Source organism: Sceloporus undulatus, chromosome 3 (genome assembly GCF_019175285.1).
Source record: "Sceloporus undulatus isolate JIND9_A2432 ecotype Alabama chromosome 3, SceUnd_v1.1, whole genome shotgun sequence".
Lineage (NCBI taxonomy): Eukaryota > Metazoa > Chordata > Lepidosauria > Squamata > Phrynosomatidae > Sceloporus > Sceloporus undulatus.
The window spans coordinates 267,202,253-267,221,858 of record NC_056524.1 but is presented as its reverse complement, the minus strand read 5'-3'; the positions used below and the strand labels follow the sequence as shown (position 1 = coordinate 267,221,858).

The 19,606-nt window shown below is 42.6% G+C and overlaps 1 protein-coding gene across 1 annotated transcript in view; it reads right to left on the bottom strand.

Moving 5' to 3' along the window:
- FGF12 (fibroblast growth factor 12) overlaps positions 1 to 19,606 on the bottom strand; it is a 294,978-nt gene that overhangs the window by 263,026 nt on the left and 12,346 nt on the right. The window lies entirely within an intron of this gene.

The following is a 19,606-nucleotide window of genomic DNA, read 5'->3' as shown; positions in this document are numbered from 1 at the left end:
CATCATCATCATCATCATCATCATCATCATCATCATCATCATCATCATCATCATCATCATTTCTTTTATATTCTGCTTCCTCTTTAGTGCTGGGGTTGAAGGCAGTTTACCCAAATCAAAATAGATGCAAATAAAAGCATGTCCAAAGACATACAAACAGAAGATGTCAAAATTCAATTCAAAGATCTATCCGAGGTGCTGAACGATAGAATTCTATCCATAGAATGCATCATCATTATAGTATATTATTTATTTATATCCCATCTTTCCCCCAGGGACTCAAAACCTTTTAAAAGCACCCAGGCCTTCATCTTAAAGAGGATCAGTGGATTCAAATGACAAAAGATTTCAGCCAAACATTAATAAGAACTTCTGAACTGTAAGAGTGCTTTGATAGTGGAATATGGACTATCTTGGAGGGTGGTGGACTCTCCATCTTTGGAGGTTTTTAAACAGGGGCTGGATGGGCATCTTTCACTGCTATTTTAACTCAGTGTATTCCTGCATGGCAGAATGGAGTTAGACTGGATGGCCCTTGGGGTCCCTTCCAACTCTAAGATTCTATTATTATTCAGATTTATGCTTAGATATAAGATGGAGGATACCTGGCTTAAGGAGGCTATGTGTGAAAGGGATCTAGGAGTTCTAGTAGACCACAAATTAAACATGAGTCAACAGTGCGATGCAGGAGCTAAAAAGGTAAATGCTATTTTAGGCTGCATCAAGGGAAGTAATAGTGCCACTCTATTTTGCTCTGGTCAGGCCTCTCCTGGAATACTGTGTCCAGTTCTGGGCGCCACAATTCAAAAAGGATGTTGACAAGCTGGAGCGTATGCAAAGGAGGGCGACCAAAATGGTGAAAGGGCTGGAAACCATGCCTTATCAGGAAAGACTTAGGGGGCTGGGTAGGTTTAGCCTGGAGAAGAAATGGTTAAGGGGTGATATGATAGCTCGGTTTAAGTATCCAAAGGGGTGTCTCATTGAGGATGGAGCAAGGTTTTTTGTTTGTTTGTTTGTTTTTTGCTGCTCCAGAGACTAAAACATGGAACAATGGATGCAAGCTCCAGGAAAAGAGATTCCACCTCAACATTAGGGGGACCTTCTTGACAGTAAGAGCTGTTTGACAGTGGAGCACAGAGTGGTGGAGTTTCCTTCCTTGGAGGTCTTTAAACAGAGGTTGGGTGGCCATCAACTCAGGACTGTTTGATGGATCCACTGAAGTTTGGTTCCAAGACTCCCCACAGATATCAAAATCCATGGATGTTCAAGTCCCCTTAAATACAAAGGGACAGTAAATAACAAGTACTGTAGTGGTTTGAGCCTAGGAATAGGAATCTGGAGTTCAGGGTTCAATTCTCCATTCAGCCATGGAACGCGCTGGGTGACCTAAGGCAAGTCATGAACTCTCAGCCCCGGAAGCCCCTGTGATAGGTTTGCCTTAGGGTTACCATAAGATGAAAACAGCTTAAAGGCACACAACAACATGCCTCCATCCCCTCCTCCCCTTTCTCTACTGCACCAGCCAGCTCCCTGTCACCCTCTTGTCTAAATCTTATTGTCTACCTAGATTTGCTGTCTTGAACAACTTAATTCTCCTCAATGTCCCAGACAAGCAGACCTCTTACCCACCCCTGCTCTGTTCCCTGAGTTGCTGCACATCCTTTGTTCAATGTCTCTCTTCCCCTGATTTTACAAAATTTGGGCCACTACAGAGGGTGGGTGGGCTAGTGTGTCGGCAAAGTGCAACCCTTGGACACACTGTTTTTGCAGCTCTCAACTCTTCCAACAGATTCCCACATGACCCTTTTTCTAACCAAAAAGACCTAAGGCTGCTGCCAAACTACACAATGTCATGGCTCCATCCTATCAGATCCTGGGATTTGTAGTTTGTTGTGGCTCCAAACCTCTTTGATAGAGAAGGCTAACAAAACTACAAATTCCAGAGTTCCGTAGCATTGAGCTATAGCAGCTAAAATGTTATCAAACTGCATTAGTTCTGCAGTGCAGATTAGACCTGAGTGCCATCCATCCCTCCATCACTCCCTCCTCTTGTGTGTTGTGTGCCTTCAAATCGTTTCCAACTTATGGTGACCCTAAAGCAAACCTACTGTGGGGTTTTCTTGGCTAGATTTGTTCAAAGGAAGATTGCCATTGCCTTCACATCCTGCCTTTCCCCAAATGCTAAGACTCAGAGCAGTTTACAGAATAGAAAGCATTACAAACAAAAACACTTGTGTAAAAAAAAAACATTTAAAAAGTTATGAGTAAAAGAGCATTAAACTGTCATCAGCAGAATTAAAGCCATTTAATGCATGGGTTTAAAAGCAAAGCATTAAAAATAGTACAGAACACTAAAGGAAAGCTGCAGAAACAATCAGTTCCCAGAATGTCTGGTGTAGCAAAAAGGTCCCCACCTGCTGACAAACGATCAGCAAAAATGTGGTAGCCTATCCTTCCTAGCCAGAGAGTATCAAAGTCTGAGACTATTCATCAAGAAGGCCCTCTCCTTTCCTCCACATTTATGCCACAAACTTATACATCCTGAACCCATGTTCCCACTAAATGGGGCTGTGAGAGTGGTGAGACGGAGAGAAACACCTTCCCTGGAGATTGTAGAGCTTGGGCAATCTACAGTTCTTCATATCACCTGGCCCTGAGATCTGTAGGGCTTCATAGGTCATCACCAGCAGTCTAAATTTTTCTCAGACTAAATTTTGCTCAGTGGAGCTGTTGGAGCACAACAGTTGTACGATCCCTGTAGCTGGAGCAAGTTACAGCCACCCACCTTCTACAGGGAATATTTCCAACAGTCAGATTTCCTGCATGGCAGGGGGATGGACTGGGTGGCCCTTGTGGTCTCTTCCAACTCTATGATTCTGTGATTCTATCACTGTGGAATGAGTGAGAGTTTGCAAGAATGCATTGGTTCAAACATCAGCTGGACTTGAACTGGGGCATCTGGCAAGATGGGTGGGTTGCACCCTATGTTACCCTGGCTGATGGGGTCCCTAAAGTGCACCTTGTCTTTCTAACATCAAAGTGCCTTGGGTCCAAGTCTTGGGAGAAAAGAAGGTGGTTTATAAATAAAGTAACTAAGGACTGACTGATGGGTCACATACTTTGGAGACTGGGTCATGTCCTTGGCAGGAGATTGATGGAAACTGGTATCCATAAAAGGTCACTCCTGGATCATGTTCCTCTTATTCATCTCCCTTCCTCACAATTCAGAGCCTTTACTAGCTTTGCTCAAAGGTTTTGGCTGTTTGCCTTGGATCTGATACAAGGAGAAAGGTGGGATATTAAATAAAGAAATTAATAAATGCATCATCTGTGTTGGACTATGACTCTGGAGACCAAGGTTAGACCAGCTTGGCCATGGAAATCCACTTGTTGACCTTGGGCAAATCACATGCTCTCCACCTGGCAAACCTCCTCTTAACAAATCTTGCCAAGAAAGTCCCATGATAGGGTCACCATGTAAGTAATGACTTGAAGGAACACAACAACAAACAACATCTGCTCATCATTTGCTATGTATGACCTGCATGGATGAAGCCTGACAGTTTCCAGCTCACAGCAAAGGAAAGGAAAGTCACAGTTCCACTATATTCTCTGTTGGTCAGACATCACCTGAAGAACTGTGTGCAGTTCTGGGCACCTCATTTTCAAAAGGATATAGACAAACTGGGGCAGGTTCAAGAAGGGCAACAAGGATAGTAAGACATATAGAGGAAAAAACAGAGGAGAGAGGTTGAAGGAGCTGGGATGAAGAGGAGACTGAGGGGTGAGATTATTGCCCTCTTTAAATAGAGCTGTCCCAGAGAGAAGAAGGCCAGTTTGTTCTCTGCTGCCCCAGAGGAAAGGACCATGTCTAATGGTGTGACACTACAGGAGGGTAGATTTTGATTGAACATTAGAAGAAACTTCTTGAAAGTAAGAGCAATTTGGCAATGGGACCAAAGCCGAACAAAGTGGTAGGGTCTCCTTCTTTGGACATCTTCCAGTGGAGGTTGGACAGCTCCCTCCTTCTGGGGATGCTTTAGGTCAGGAGTGCCCAGGGGGTACAGAGATGGAATTTCAGGGAGTGCGACAAAGAGTGGCTTGTGTCCTTGAATGATGAATCACAAGTCATCCTTCAATTTTTTTTCTGAATAAATTATAATCTAATTGCTCAATTTAGATCTGCATTTTATGCATTGAGTTAAAAGCTTATTTTTTAAAAGTTCCATTTGTTCACCCACACTATTGTATGTGGTTCAATTTGTGGTTCAAAAATTAGAAATTAGACTACTTCATCTTCAAATATGACAATACTTTTATAGGGGTTGCCAACATTAATCAAACATTTCCTAGGGATGGTTTGGAACCACTGCTCTAGCACTGAACAGGAGGTTGGACTGGATGACCCATGAGCCCCCTTCCAATTCTATGCTTCTAAGTGCAATTCATGGAGCAACTTCATAATTGCATTCTGAGATAGCATAGCACAAACTAGATGTAGCTCAGTGAGGGTAAAGTTACTTTACTTCTCTTTGATGAACGTTATTGGCAGGGAAATGTCTAATTAACAATTTGTAAGCTGCTCTGATAGCCTTGGCTGAAGAGTGGGGTATAAGTAAATTATTATTATTATTATTATTATTATTATTATTATTATTATTATTATTTCCCCATCCTTGACTCCATCCACATATGATCTAACATGGCTAAAATCAAGACAGGCAATACTCACAAGGACTGCTCAATGTATCCATGCCCTAGATCACATTCAAACCCAAGTCTTCTAATGTCAAGGAACAATATGGTTTGGTAGGAACACAGGCAAGGGCCTTCTCAGTGGCTACCCCCCCCCCCCAAATCTTTAACTGGAGAGCCTGCACTTACTGGAGGGTTGGATTTGCTGGTCTCTGAGGATCCCTTCCCATTCTAATATTCTATTATTCTATGTAGCAATCTTAGTGTGTGTTTCAAGGGCAAGCTGTAAACCTTCACACTTTGTAAATAATTGGTACAAAATCCAGCAGCAAAAAGATCTGTATATAAAATGAGTTTGAAGCATGTTTTTGGAAAGGGCTTTCAAGGGAGCTGGTTGTGCCAGAATCTAATTTTGATCTACTCTTTTCACGTGGCTGAAGAGATCTGGGTAGCGATGGCACGTTGAAGGCAATTCCATTTCCACTTTTAGCAACATCACCAGCATGCTACTTTTCTGTGCAGAGAAGAAACAACATTTTGGAACCATGAGGACAGTGGGTTATCTACATGTGAAAAAGTGTGGGCAATGGGCTATTCTAAATCTGAATGTGTCCCCAGAAATCTGGCTCTGAAATTAAAATGACCAGTAAGATGTTCAACAAGCTGATACCAGCAAGAACAATTGGAAAACAACTTAGAATCATAGAACCGTAGAGTTGGAAGAGACCACTAGGGCCATCCAGTCCAACCCCCTGCCATGCAGGAAATCCAAATCAAAGCATCCCTGACAGATGGCCATCCAGCCTCTGTTTAAAGACCTCCAAGGAAGGAGACTCTATCACACTCCGAGGGAGTGCATTCCATTGTCGAACAGCTCTTACTGTCAGGAAGTTCATCCTAATGTTCAGGTGGAATCTCTTTTCCTGTAGCTTGCATCCATTGTTCCGGGTCCTGTTCTCTGGAGCAGCAGAAAACAAGCTTGCTCCCTCCTCAATATGACATCCTTTCAAATATTTAAACAGGGCTATCATATCACCTCTTAACCTTCTTTTCTCCAGGCTAAACATCCCCAGCTCCCTAAGTCGTTCCTCATAGGGCATGGTTTCCAGACCCTTCACCATTTTTGTCGCCCTCCTTTGGACACGCTCCAGTTTCTCAATGTCCTTTCTGAATTGTGGCGCCCAGAACTGGACACAATATTCTAGGTGGGGCCTGACCAGAGCAGAATACAGTGGCACTATTACTTCTCTTGATCTAGACACTATACTTCTATTGATGCAGCCTAAAATAGCATTGGCCTTTTTAGCTGCCGCATCACACTGTTCACTCATGTTCAACTTGTGGTCTACTTGGACTCCTAGATCCCTTTCACACATAGTTTCATTCAGCCAGGTGTCACCCATCCTATATCTGTGCATTTTATTTTTCCGCCCTGTGCAGTATGTTAAATTTCTCTGTGTTGAAATTCATTTTGTTAGCTTTGGCCCAGCTTTCTAGTCTATTCAGGTCATTTTGAATGTTGATCCTGTCCTCTGGAGTATTAGCTATTCCCCCTAATTTGGTATCATCTGCAAATTTGATAAGTATGCTCCCAAGTCTGTCATCCAGGTCATTGATAAAGATGTTGAATAGCACTGGGCCCAGGACAGAGCCCTGTGGGACCCCACTGGTCACTTCTCTCCAGGATGAAAAGGAGCCATTGTTGAGCACCCTTTGGGTTCGGCCGGTCAACCAATTACAGATCCATGTAACAGTTCCTTTGTCTAGCCCACATTTTACAAGCTTGTTTGCAAGTATGTCATGGGAAACCTTGTCAAAGGCCTTAGTGAAATCAAGATATACTATATCCACAGCATTCCCTTCATCTACCAAGCTGGTAATTTTGTCAAAGAAAGAGATTAGGTTTGTCTGGCATGACTTGTTTCTCTGAAACCCATGTTGACTTTTTGTGATTATGGCATTGCCTTCTAGATGTTCACAGACTCTCTGTTTAATGATCTGCTCCAGAATCTTTCCTAGTACTGATGTCAGACTAACTGGACGATAATTGATGTCAGACTAACTGGACGATAACTTGTGAGGGTTGGAGGTATTAATCCCTCAAGTGAAAGGCAATGAAAGAAACAGGATTGCCACATTCCAAACCTCCAATCTGTGCATCTTATTTGCATATTGTGCAAATTATTGCAGTTATGCACATTATGCAAATTATTATAATCATGGCTATTACATTGCATTCTAATTATGAAGATGCAACACATTAATTGCTGGATGTTTTTCCACACCATTATGTTTCAGCCCTGGTGTCATTTTTTTTTTTTAAATATAGTAACTTTTAGCCCCCAGAAGGTTCAGGAGAGAAAATTAGTTCCTGGACCTGCCACAGTTTCCTACCTTAGACTAAAGCCTCTCCTTTACTATTACTAACTAACTCATCTCCTGAATGGGCTGGTCATACCACCCAACTGGCCAGGTTTCATCCAGTGCCTGGGCAGGCCATTCACAGAATCATGGATTTTGAAGAGACCCCCCAATGATCATTTAGTCCAATCCTCTGCCATGCAGGATTCCAGCGATAAAGAACTCCTGAAAGATGGGTCTCCAAATTATGGGTTTTAAAAGTCCAGTGAACAATGAGCCCTCCACCATCTGAGGAAACCCATTCTACTGTTGCCCTTACCACTAAAAAGTTCAGTCAGAATCCTCTTTCTTATAATTTGAATCTGTTGTTTCAAGCTACCCCTCTGGGGCAGCACAAAACAGCTTTTCTTCACTGCACAAGTATAGGATGAGGGGACAGCTGACTTGACAACAGTACATTCAAAAGGGGTCTAGGAGTCCTAGTAAGACACAAGTTGAACATCAGTCAACAGTGTGGCAGCAACAGCACAAAAGCCAATGTGAACCTAGGCTGCATCAATAAGAGTATAGTGTCTAGATTGAGGGAAGTAATAGTACCACTCTATTCTGCTTTGGTCAGGCCACACCTGGAATACTGCATCCAGTTCTGGGCACCACAATTCAAAATGGATGTGGAGAAGCTGGAGCATGTCTAGAGGAATGCTACCAAAATGGTGAAGGGTCTGGAAACCACCAAGCCCTATAAGGAGCAACTTAGGGAGCTGGATATGTTTAGCCTGGTGAAGAGAAGGTTAAGAGATGACATGACAGCCTTGGTTAAATATTTGAGGGGTTGTCATATTGAGGATGGAGCAAATTTGTTTTCTGCAGCTCCAGAGATTAGGACACAAGCAATAGATTCAGGAAAGGAGATTCCACCTAAACATTAGGAAGAATTTCCTGACAGAGAGAGCTCCTCAACAGTGAAGGCTGCTGCTGCCTCAGTGGGTTGGGGGGGGCAGAGTTTCCTTCTCTGGAAATTTTTAAACAGAGGCTGGATGGTCAGCTTTTGGAAGTGCATTAGTTGTGTATTTCTGCATGGAAGAATGGGGTTGGACTAGTCCTGGAGGTCTCTTCAAACTCTATGATTTTATGAGTCAATGATTCTCCATGGTAAGAATGCCCAACTCCCTGAAACATTCCTCACAGGGCTTTGTTTTCAGATCCCTCTCCATCTCAGTAACCCTCCTTGAGAGGACAAGGTCTAGCTTGCCAGTATCCTTCTTGAATAGTGGTATGCAAAACAGGGTGGAAATAGGGAGCATCTATTCCCCCCTGGGGAGTAATGCTACTCAGCCACAAAGGAAGGATAAAGGGAAACAAAAATTATAGGCATCTAATGCACTCTGGATTTGCTTTTCCCTTTCATCTTTGTGGTTATGGCTCTACTCTACTGTTTTATAGTGTGTCCAAACAGTCATTATCCATCTACATAGAAAAGAAAGCCTTTCTTTTATTTTATTTTCCTACCGGTTTTTGAAAACACCACTTATTGCAGTTTATAACATAACAAATTCACTGTGAAAGCCTTTGAATGAAAAATTTATATTTCCCTCACTCTTGCTCTCCTCCACTCTGTGCGTGTGTGTGGATGTATGTGTGTATGCCATCAATGTATATTCTTACTACTCAAACCACACAAGAAATCATATCTTTGAATAGGAAGAACTTCCTGACAGTAAGAGTTGTTTGATAGAGGAAGATGATGCCTCAGGGGGTGGTGGAGTCTTCAAACGTTTTTCAACAGAGGCCAGATTGCCATCTGATAAAGGAGGGGCTTTGATGGTATCTTCCTGCATAGCAGAAGAGGGTTGGAATGGATGACCCTTGGGGATCCCTTCCAACTCTACGATTCTATGATTCTAAGGTCTCATTTGCAAATCAGCAGACCCAACACTTTCATGCCCTTCAACATTTCATGGATGAAAACTGGGATGTGTGTGGCCAAGCAACATCAGAGTGTGGTCAAAATTGCAAACATTATGAATGAGGAAGAACAGACAAACTAGGAGGGGCTTCACTGTTTTGCATTTGCCTGAGTTGACTGGGAAGGTTGAGTTTATGCCCTTCATTTCCTTCTGACTGAGTTAATTGAGTGCAAACTTCTTTTGCACTTTGCCCTCAGTTGGCAGCAATGAATGTAAGCTGAGGACAAAAGGGGAAATGGGAGAAGGAAGAGCATTTTGGGGCATTTTAAAAGCACTGAAAAAGTGGGGACAGCAGAGGATTAATCACAGCTGCCCCTGCCAAACTGGGACAGTTGGAAGTTGTCTATCCAAATTATGCAATGGATCTGTATGACAATGGCATTTAAAAGGCCCACCGTGTAAGAATTACCAAATACAAAAGAAAGCCAGGGATCCCAATACATGCCCAGAAATCTACCACCCACAAGGCCTCCATCTGTCCTCACACTGAAAGAATGGGGAGCATACTTATGTTCATTTATTCACAAGGAATTACTTTCCACAGAAAGAGGAACAGGACACATGGCTGGATGTACACCTTCATACATGGGCTAGGAGCCTCCACTGTGTTTCCTTAGAGAAAAGATCTACTCTCACATAGGCGCTGGCTAGATGGGCCCTATGGGGTGCCGTCGTGACGTGCAAGGGGTGGCGCTTCCAAATGCGACTCACCTCTCGCACTTGACGAGGGCGTCAAAATGGTGGCACCCTGTACATATGGATGCTGCCATTTTGACGTGACAGACGCATAGTGTCTACACGTCCCGGTGGCTTTGTGATGCTGCAAGTGCACCCTTGGCACCTTGCGGCGTCATAACGGCATTGCAGAAAGAACCCACTTTTTGCAGGTTCTTTTTGCTGTGTGAGGGAGTCATGTGGTTTGTCTGCTGTGGCTCCCTTGCGCAGCAAACCAGGGCGGCGGCAGTTAAGTGATTGTTGGACTGTCCCAGAGGGTTGCAGACTCTTCTTCTTTGGGGGTCTTTAAATAGAGGTGGGATTAGCATTTTTGAGGAGTGCTGGGGTCTCTTCCAACTCTAAGATTCTAGGATTCTATGGCACATGGTTGGCATTGATGAACAAGGATGCACCATCCAAGAATGAGCAACTGCATGACTGGAATCCTGTGCATTGGTCCCAATCAATTATTGGAAGGTGAGTCAACACACACAGGTAAATCTCATCATTTCAATGATTCTATGCTAGCTTGGAGTAACAATAGGATTTGTGCCCATGAAAAATAGCTCAAATTGTGGAGCTCTGCTTACTCAACCATCTGTTACATAATGGCAAATAATGCACAACTATGGCCCGTTACAGACGGGCCATATAGTACGCGCAGAGCGTGTACTAGGGTTAGGAAGGGGGGGTGCTTCTGCACCCCCTTATCCCTAGTGCGCGCTCCGCGCGCACAAAAAGGCAACAGCCGTTCCACACAGCCGCCGCCATGACGACGTCACAACCGCGGCGCCTCTATATGGGGCGGTGCGGATGTGATGTCATCGCTCCGCGCCAGGGAGCTTAGTGCGCCCTTAGCGCAGAGCAGGAAGGAGCTCCATTTCGGAGCTCCTTTATGTGTGCCAGGAGACTTATTCAGGTGTTTGACACCAACAGGTTTCCAGCTGTGCAGATGCTGTGGCTCTGCTGAGATCCCTGGATTAAATATTAAATATTTTTTAAAAACCCAACAGGATCAGCATGGCCATTAATCCCAGGAACTAGAGCTGACAGGACCAAATCCCTGGGACCTTTCCATGGGCAGTGACTTTGAGGTCACACGCCACTCCTTCATTCATGCACTACTGTTGAGTGCATTCAAGTCATTTCCAGCTTATGGTGTCCCTATCACAGAGTTTTCAAGGGCTTAGTGTGTGTGACTCGCCCAAGGTCGCCCAATGGGTTTCCATGGCCTAGCAGGGAGTCGAACCCTGACCAATAGACCAATGCTCAAACCACAACACAATACTGGCTCTCTTCATGTACACATACCATGAAATCATCATCATCACCACAATCACCATCATCATTTCATTACCAGCATCAGCATCATCAGCATCTCCCTTATCTGCAAAACCAGAAACCAGATGGCTTCCAAAAATTTTTTAAACAAATTCAGGAAAAAAAATGCAAAACATGAGCAAAACCATGCAAAACCTTTTTGTCAAAATGCAGCTAAATTGTCCATCATTTTGAAACCATTTAAAACAAAACTATTCAATTGCAATTAAAAAAAAAAAGATTAACAGAACAGCAGACTGCCAAAAGCCCTCATATTCACTTCCAAAAAGTCTGTCAGTAGAGAAAAGTTTTCCTTTGCTGATAGAAGACAGCAAGGAAAGGACTATCCTACCAAGGAAAGGACTATCCTACCCATCCTTTGGAGGGAGTTCCAGATATAGGGAGCAGCCACCAAGAAGGCCCTGTCTTCCATATTCCCTGCAGATGTGCCTGTAAAGGTGATGGGAACAAGACAAGGTCTTCCTTCAAGTACAGTGGACCCTTGAGATCCACTGAGGTTTGGTTCCAGGACCATTGATGGATACCAAAATCTGTGTATGCTCAAGTCCCATTAAATACAATGGCATAGTAAAATGGTGTCCCATATATAAAATGGAAAAATCAAGGTTTGCTTTTTGGAATTACAGTATATTGTTTTTGAATATTTTCAAGCTATAGATGGTTGACTCCATGGATTAAAAATAAACAAATAGTGGATACAGAGGGCTAGCTGCATTTGAGAGCACAGACAGGCCCAGATAGGAAGATTTGGCACTTTAGATTACCAAGACCTTTGTCATGTAGGCCTTTATAGGATTTGGATTCCCCTTTTCCCAGTCCCCATTGTGTGCCATCATTGCTTATGGATAATCCTCACTGTTCAAGCCTCACCTGAAAACATGTCATTGAATAAGTATTTCATTTGGAAAGCAATACACCCCACGGGATCTTCCCAGCAAAAAATAAATTTTTATGAGCTATCTTTTTTGCAATCCAAAATCTTAATGACTGAGGTGGGGTAGTCTTCACTGTGCAAGAGCCATTAGCTTTACAAAAGAACTAGTCCTAGTACAGGACAAAACCACTGGAAGTCACATTTATAGAGAGATCAGCGCTGTGAATCTGGGCCATAGAACAGCTACAGATAGGAATAATATTGCATGAGAACCCTGCTTTCTACACATTCAAAACCCCCCACTTTTCATGCTTCTACATCCCCTACTGTAAAAGTCTGAGTTATATAGGTGTCGCTTCTCACCTTGTAAAGGCTGAAGGTACAAATGGCAAATCCCAGGATTCTGTAGGATGGAGCCAAGGCACTTAAAGTGGCATCAGACTGTATTTCTACAGTGTAGATGCACCCTGAATTAGGAAGGTCTTTACTACAGCTGTCCTTACCTTGCAAAGGCTGAAGCTACAAATGTAGATGACTCACTGAACTCACCTACAAAATTCTTGGCTGAGCAACATTTGAATCCAAAACTTTTGGTTTATCCTCATTGCTATTTCCACATAGGACCCACAATGGGATTTTGCTATATAATTGATTCATCAGCCAACAGTTGATTCAGTGAGTCTCTCTAGTGAAGAATGGCTACAGACACGGCTCAGTTAACAAAGCTTCTGACAAAGAATCTCCTTTTTACAATTTCTCACCCTCTGTTTTAGCTGGAAGATTTCTTAGCAGCATCAAGAAACCAAGAGGATGGTGGATGGCTGGATAAAAACAGACTTTGGGTACCAGATTGCAGCAGCACACCTACATGGAGACAGTACAATAAAGCTTGCGCTGGGAAAGTATGGGATATACCTCACATAATCCTGCTGTGGTTGTGTGTTCCTGCCTGCAACAGGCAAGGTTAACAGCAGCTCCTTCCAGACTCTCTTAGTGAGTATGCATGGACACTAAAGCAGAGGGGGGAAAGTACTCAAGTGTGTAGATCGAGGGAAGTCACAGTCCCACTCTCTTCTGCTTTAGTCAGACATCACCTGGAATACTGTGTTCAGTTCTGGACACCACAATTCAAAAGGATTGTTGAAACGCTGGAGCATGTTCAGAGAAAGATGACCAAAATGGTGAAAGGTCTGGAAACCACCGTGTCCTATGAGGAACAAGATAGGGAGCTGAGTATGTTTAGCTTGGAGAAGAGAAGGTTAAGAGGTGAAACAGAGCTACTAAGTATTTGAAGGGATGTCATATGGAGGATGAAGCAAATTTGTTTTCTGCTTCTCCAGAGACTGTGGATGCAAACTGCAGGAAAAATATACCACCACAAAATTAGGAAGAACTTCCTGATGATAAGAGCATTTTAACCATGGAAGATGCTGCTGTCTCAGACGGTGGTGGAGTCTCCTTTTTGGAGGTTTTAAAACAGAGGCTGGATGGCCATCTCTCAGGGGTGCTTTCATTGTGTATTCTTGTTTGGCCAAATGGGACTGGATGGCCCCTGGGGTTTCTTCCAACTCTATGATTCTATGATTCAGCACAAGACAAAGAGAAGATAAACCTGTCTCACCAGCAACTCCTGGAATATTTAAGAAGCATAGACCTATTGGTTTGGCCACTGAAATGGAAATCATAAGAAAAGTGGAAGCTGGTAAAAGAAAAGGGGAAAATCTGAATGAATTTTGAAAGAAGCCTTGAAATGGTCTCTTCTTGTTGTGTGCTTTCAAGTTGTTTCCAATTTATGGTGACCTAGCGTGAACCTATCATAGGATTTCCTTGGCAAGATTTGTTCAGGGAGGGTATGCCTTGACCTCTAGGGCTGACAGAGTGTGACTTGCTCAAGGTTACACCAATAATAATAATAATAATAATAATAATAATAATAATAATAATAATAATAATAATAATAATATAATACTTTATTTATATACCGCTCTTCCAGAACGATCAAAGCGGTTCACAGAATCTTTAAAAATTATACATCATAAAAATGCACATCATAAAATATCTATCAGTAAAACTAATAAAACCAAACAGCGTATAAAACAAACATGGAATCTATCGATCGCAGTTAACCTTTTTTATCAGAGGAGACATTCTCTATATAAAAAGTCCAAAGGAAATGCTAATCGGAAGAGGTGGGTCTTTAGAGCCTTTTTAAAAGCATCCAATGTAGAGGTCAGACGAAGCTCTTCTGGAAGTTTATTCCAGTACATTGGTGCAGTCGATGTAAATGCTCTCTGGTGAGTTGCTGCCAGTCTCACCTTAGGGTGTACTAGTAGATTTTCCCCTGATGTTCTGAGAGTGTGGGGTGGACTGTATGGGGAGAGGTGTTCCCTCAAGTAACTCGGGCCCAAGTCATATAGGTTTCCATGGCTAAGGTGGAATTCAAACTCTGGTCTCCAGTGTCGTAGTCTAATGCTCAAACCACTACTGGCTCTCAAGCAGTTCTGAGAAGGTTCAAAATATTTTTATTTAATTATGCAACTTTACTTGGACTGTCTGTTTTATTTCACATGTTGCTAGTTCTGAATTTTAAAAAGTTTGCTGAAGCATGTTAAACTGCTCTTCATTATTATGGTGTAAGAACCTGCCCCCCTTCTTTCCCTATTATCTCTGCCACAGATCTGAAATGCCCCCCCCCCAAAAAAAAGCAGGTGGTTTCAGGCGGATATATAAACCAGTTTTTTGCACTAATGTGTAGGGCAACACCAATTTTGGACTAAATCAGAACATTAAGTAGTAAAATGTAGTTTAGATGTTATGCCACTTCCTTAAATAATAATGCTCTTTTAGATTGTTTTGGTTGAACCTATGGAGTTTATCACATGGGAAGAATTTCTCTTAATTTCTAATGAAAAGAAAGTGGGGCCAGAACTCATTCATGTGAATTTGCTAGTTCAGTGAATTTACGTAAATTCAAATTGCATTCAAACTGACCTTCCACTGCCCCAAAATAGCTTACCATTCCCTGAAACTGTGTGTGATCACCTCTCACGCAATAACGTGAAACCCCATGATTGCGTTCGGACTGACTTCCCATTCCCCGAAATTGCATGTGGTAGTCTATCACGCAATAACGTTAAACCCCATGATTGCGTTTGGATTGCCATTGGATTATACTTCCAATTTCCCCTGTCTGATAAACTCCAATGTTAATAGAAATCTTTGTTTCTGAATGGCATTTCTTGCACTATAAAATAAAGTGATTAAAAAGAAGCAACTGACCTTGGTTACTGGTCTAATAAAGAACAACTGCCAATCAACCATTAACTTTAAAATGTTTTAATCCAAACATTCATTGTTGCTCCAGTAAGAAAACTGGAAAATAGCAATAATAGCCAGACTTTTAAATATATATATATATATATGTGTGTGTGTGTGTGTGTGTGTGTGTGTGTGTGTGTGTGTGTGTGTGTATATATATATATATATATATATATATATATATATATACATAATCTATTTTTAAAAAACAGGAGATTTTAAGGTCCAGGTGGTTTTCAGCAAGGATTAAACCAGTGATTCCTAAACTCTGGTCCTACAGATATTTTGGAGTTCAGCTCCCAGACTTCCTGACTGCTAGCCAAGCTGGTTGGGAAACCCGTCGAAGACCAAACTTGGGGAAGCACAGCTTTAAACCATGGTTTAAACCAACCTGGTTTAAACCAACACCAACCAGCCAACTGTGTCCTTCTGGTACCAAATTTTCTGTTGAAGTCGTCACGCCCAGGAACACACTGACTTTGCTAACTGAGATGTTCCTGTAATAGGATTCCAGCCTTAATGTCCCTGTTCTGCCTTTTGGGATGCCTTGTTAATTTTTTAAGTGTGCTCAGCCTGGGCTGTCATTCCGTCAAGGTCCCTCTGCTCAGGCGCATCTTCTCTTCTCGTGACAAGGCATGCACAGGAGGACAGAAGCGCCCATGCATGCATGGTACACACAGCCTGCAGCTGCAAAGCAATCTTTTAAGTGCTTGATAACCTACTGCATGCCCTCCAACATTTCACAGATCCAAACAAGGCCACATGTGGCAAAGCAACACCAATGTGTGATCAAGATGGTGAAAGGTATTAATGAGGAACAACAGGCAAGGAAAGAGAGGATGCAGCTGTTTGCTTTGGTTAGAGCTAAATGGGAAGAGCAATCTCTCTCTCTCTCTCTCTCTCTCTTTCTCCAATGAGTACTTTTGTACCATGAGCTCAGTTTGAAGCAATAAAAATAAGCTGAGGACAAAAGGGGAAAGTGGAATGAGGAGAGGGTAAAACAGGGATATTTCAAAAGCAGCTGAAAAGGGGAAATAGCAAAGGATTAATCAGGACTGTCCCTGCCAAATCAGGACAGTTGGAGGGTGCATACTAATGAAAGGGAAAATATGCCTTTTCTGGGTTTTAGGCCTGGGTTTTAGGCCTCATACAGACAGACCAAAATAAAGCTGCTTCTGGTCACTTTGGAGGTATGCTGTTTAAATGATACATGTGTCCTAAGAGTCCGGAAGCCATGCCAAAGCCACGCTCCAGTCCTAAGGAATGGAGTGTGGCTTTGGTGCGGCTTCCGGACTCTTAGGACACATGCATCATTTAAACAGCTTACCTCCAAAGTGACCAGAAGCAGCTTTATTTTGGCCTGTCTGTATGGGACCCTCAGTTCCCAAACTTTGGTCCTTCAAATGTCTTGGATTTCAATTCCCAGAAGCCTCAGCCAGCTTGGTCAACAGTCTGGGGAGCTGAATTTCTTGGAGCTAAGTCCAAAACATAAGGAGGACCAAAGTGTGGGAATCCCTGGTTTAGTGGAAAACAAGGCGTCACGGACTCAATAAGTCCAGAAAGCCAAAACTGGCACACAGTGGAAGAAGCTGGAGCAGGGCCAGGAACCCTTTCAGGCTATACCTATAGAGTTATGGTTCCACTTCAACTGCCATTTCTGCATCCTGCAGTATGCTGGGATTTGTAGTTTGAGGAGGCACTAGAGCTCTGTCTGTATGAGAATTTGACTACCCATTGTATATAATGAGACTTGAGCATCCATGGATTTTGGTATCCATGGAGAGTCCTGGAACCAAACCCCAGTGGATACCCAGGGCCCAGTTTATACACCATATTATATGCATTATAAAACCATCCATGCAAGTATGCAATGCAATATCACAATTTAAACCTGCCTGCTGGTCTTGAGGGTTCCTAACATAAACATACCTTTAAAAAACAATTCTGGGGGCTCTGGGTGGGTGCTTTTGGGACAGTTGTGCCCCAGATAAAAAAAAAAAAATCCGATGGGAGGGAAGGCCCTGAAAGCCTGCAAAGGCCTTAGTTCCTTTGCCCTTCCTTTGTCTCCCAAGTGTGCTGAGCAAACAGAGCATCCGCCCCTTTCTCTCCCTCTCGTCTTTTGCCAGAAGAGAAAATTCTTCCTGCAACCTCAGCTGACAGCAAATGCACAGCCTCAGCCATTGCTCATCTCCTGTCAGCAAGTTTACCCAGCCCTAGCCAAAACCAAGAAAGGAAGAAGGAGCTGAGAGCGAGGACTCCCCAGAGGGCAGGTCAAGAAGAGGGAGGATGGTTTGGGGTTCAGCAGGGGTGAGAGGATGCCTTAAAGAAGAGGTAGACCAGACACAAGGTTGGGGGTTGGGTGGGAGGCAAGCAAATCAGGGGAGAACAAAGGATCTTGTAGAACCTTTGACACTTAGGACCCAAACAGACAGTTTTTAATTGTAATTTTAGTAGTTTTATCATGTGATTATGATTGTAATATGTTATGTTTTATTTTGAATTGATTTGTTTTGTTTTGTTGTATACCGCTTTGATCTATTTTAGAAAAGCGGTCTATAAATAAACTATTATTATTTAAACAGCATACTTTCAAAGTGACCCAAAGCAGCTTTATTTTGGCCTGTCTGTTCTGGCTCAAACTGTGCAAAATAAGTTGCAGCATGCGCTTGTTGAGACTTGGTCTACTTCCTCAGGTGCATGGAGTGAACTGGTTCCCAGGAAGGATCTTTATAATCAGACTGTGTGAATAGACATAGAAATGCAAAATGTGTGGGTATGGAATGCAAAGGCATCTTGTAGCACCTTTGAGACTTGATCTACTTCAACAGATACATGCTACTACTTGTGCTAGAACTTCTTTCTGTCAATTAGTCTCAAATGTGCTGCAAGATTCCTTTGCATACTGATTTTCCAGACTAACATGGCTAGGTCTTTGAATAATTTTATATGTCACACATTTAAAACATAAAGATTTTTAAAATTATATATAGCACACACTTCACACTGCTGCTCCATAATTTGAATCTCTAAGGCCTGCCTGAATAAAAAGGTCTTCATTTGCAAGTGAAGGGGTCCAACCAGTCCTCCTATGAAAGGTACTTCCACAGTTTGGGGGCCGCCATCTCCTGTATCCATCTCCTGTATCCTCACCAAAATTCCTGTGAAGTTGGTGCTAGGAAGAGAAAGATTTTTTGGCAGTTTCAGCTAGAGCTGAACATTCCACCATATTGTTACGGCACTATCATTCCACTTTAACTACTGTGGCAGCCTCCTGTGGAATTCTGGGATTTGTCATTTAGGGAAGGATATTTAGAATTCTCAGCCAGGGAGCTCTTGGGACTCTCTAAACTACAAGTCCCAGAATTCCACAGGAGGCAGCCACAACAATAAAAGTAGAAGAATAGCGCTATAAGAGTCTAGTGTAATACTGGCCCAATTGATGGTATGTTTAATGTTTTCACCCAGTTCAACTTATTTTACTGCTTTTATTGGAACTGTTTAAATTGTTTTCATTGCATGCCACCCTGTGATCTCACCATATAGAGAGGAAGAGAAAAAAAATATTGTAATAAATAAATAAATCCAATTGACCGCATCCTGCAAATGCTGAACTAAAATGAAGAGATCTTGGCCTCTGCAGTGCTGGATTGAATCCGTCAATATCCCCTGATTTTGCAGAGTTGTACTTGCTTGCTTGCTTTTTTTGGTTTATAAAATACCATGCAAACTGAATTGCTGAGCTACATCTTCCGATCAATGTCCATTCATTTCCCCCTCCCTACTTGCCCATCCCGTATCTCTTGCTAAACTTATGGCTTTGAGGGAAATGGCATTTCTCAACAGAAAAGAAGAAATTAAAGTGATGAAGACATTTGCTGCTAAATGTGGGTATTCAATGACTAGCTTCCAGCTGCTGCTTCCACCAGTCCAAGGATCTTTGCCTTGCAACATGATCCTGCCCTTCTGGAACAGTTGTATGGGCTGTGAATACATCTCACATTGGAAATGTAACTCACCAGTCTCAAAAATGAATGATTAATTGCATTTATGACCTTCCCATCAGGAGCTGAAGGGCCATGGTGTCAGGTGCTCCATTTCATCTCTTGGCAACAACCCTGTGGGGTAGATTCAGGGAAGAGGAATGACTGGATGACTGACAAGGAGAAGGACCTTTATTCTTATCCTACCTTTCTTCCTAATCTGGGGCCAAGATTACCAAAAGTCTGGAAAGCACAAGTTTTATGATGAAGGTCTGAGGGAGCTGGCATGTCCGACATAAAAAAAAGAAGATTGAGAAGTGACATGATGAAATTTGATATTCTCAGCTGAGGCCATC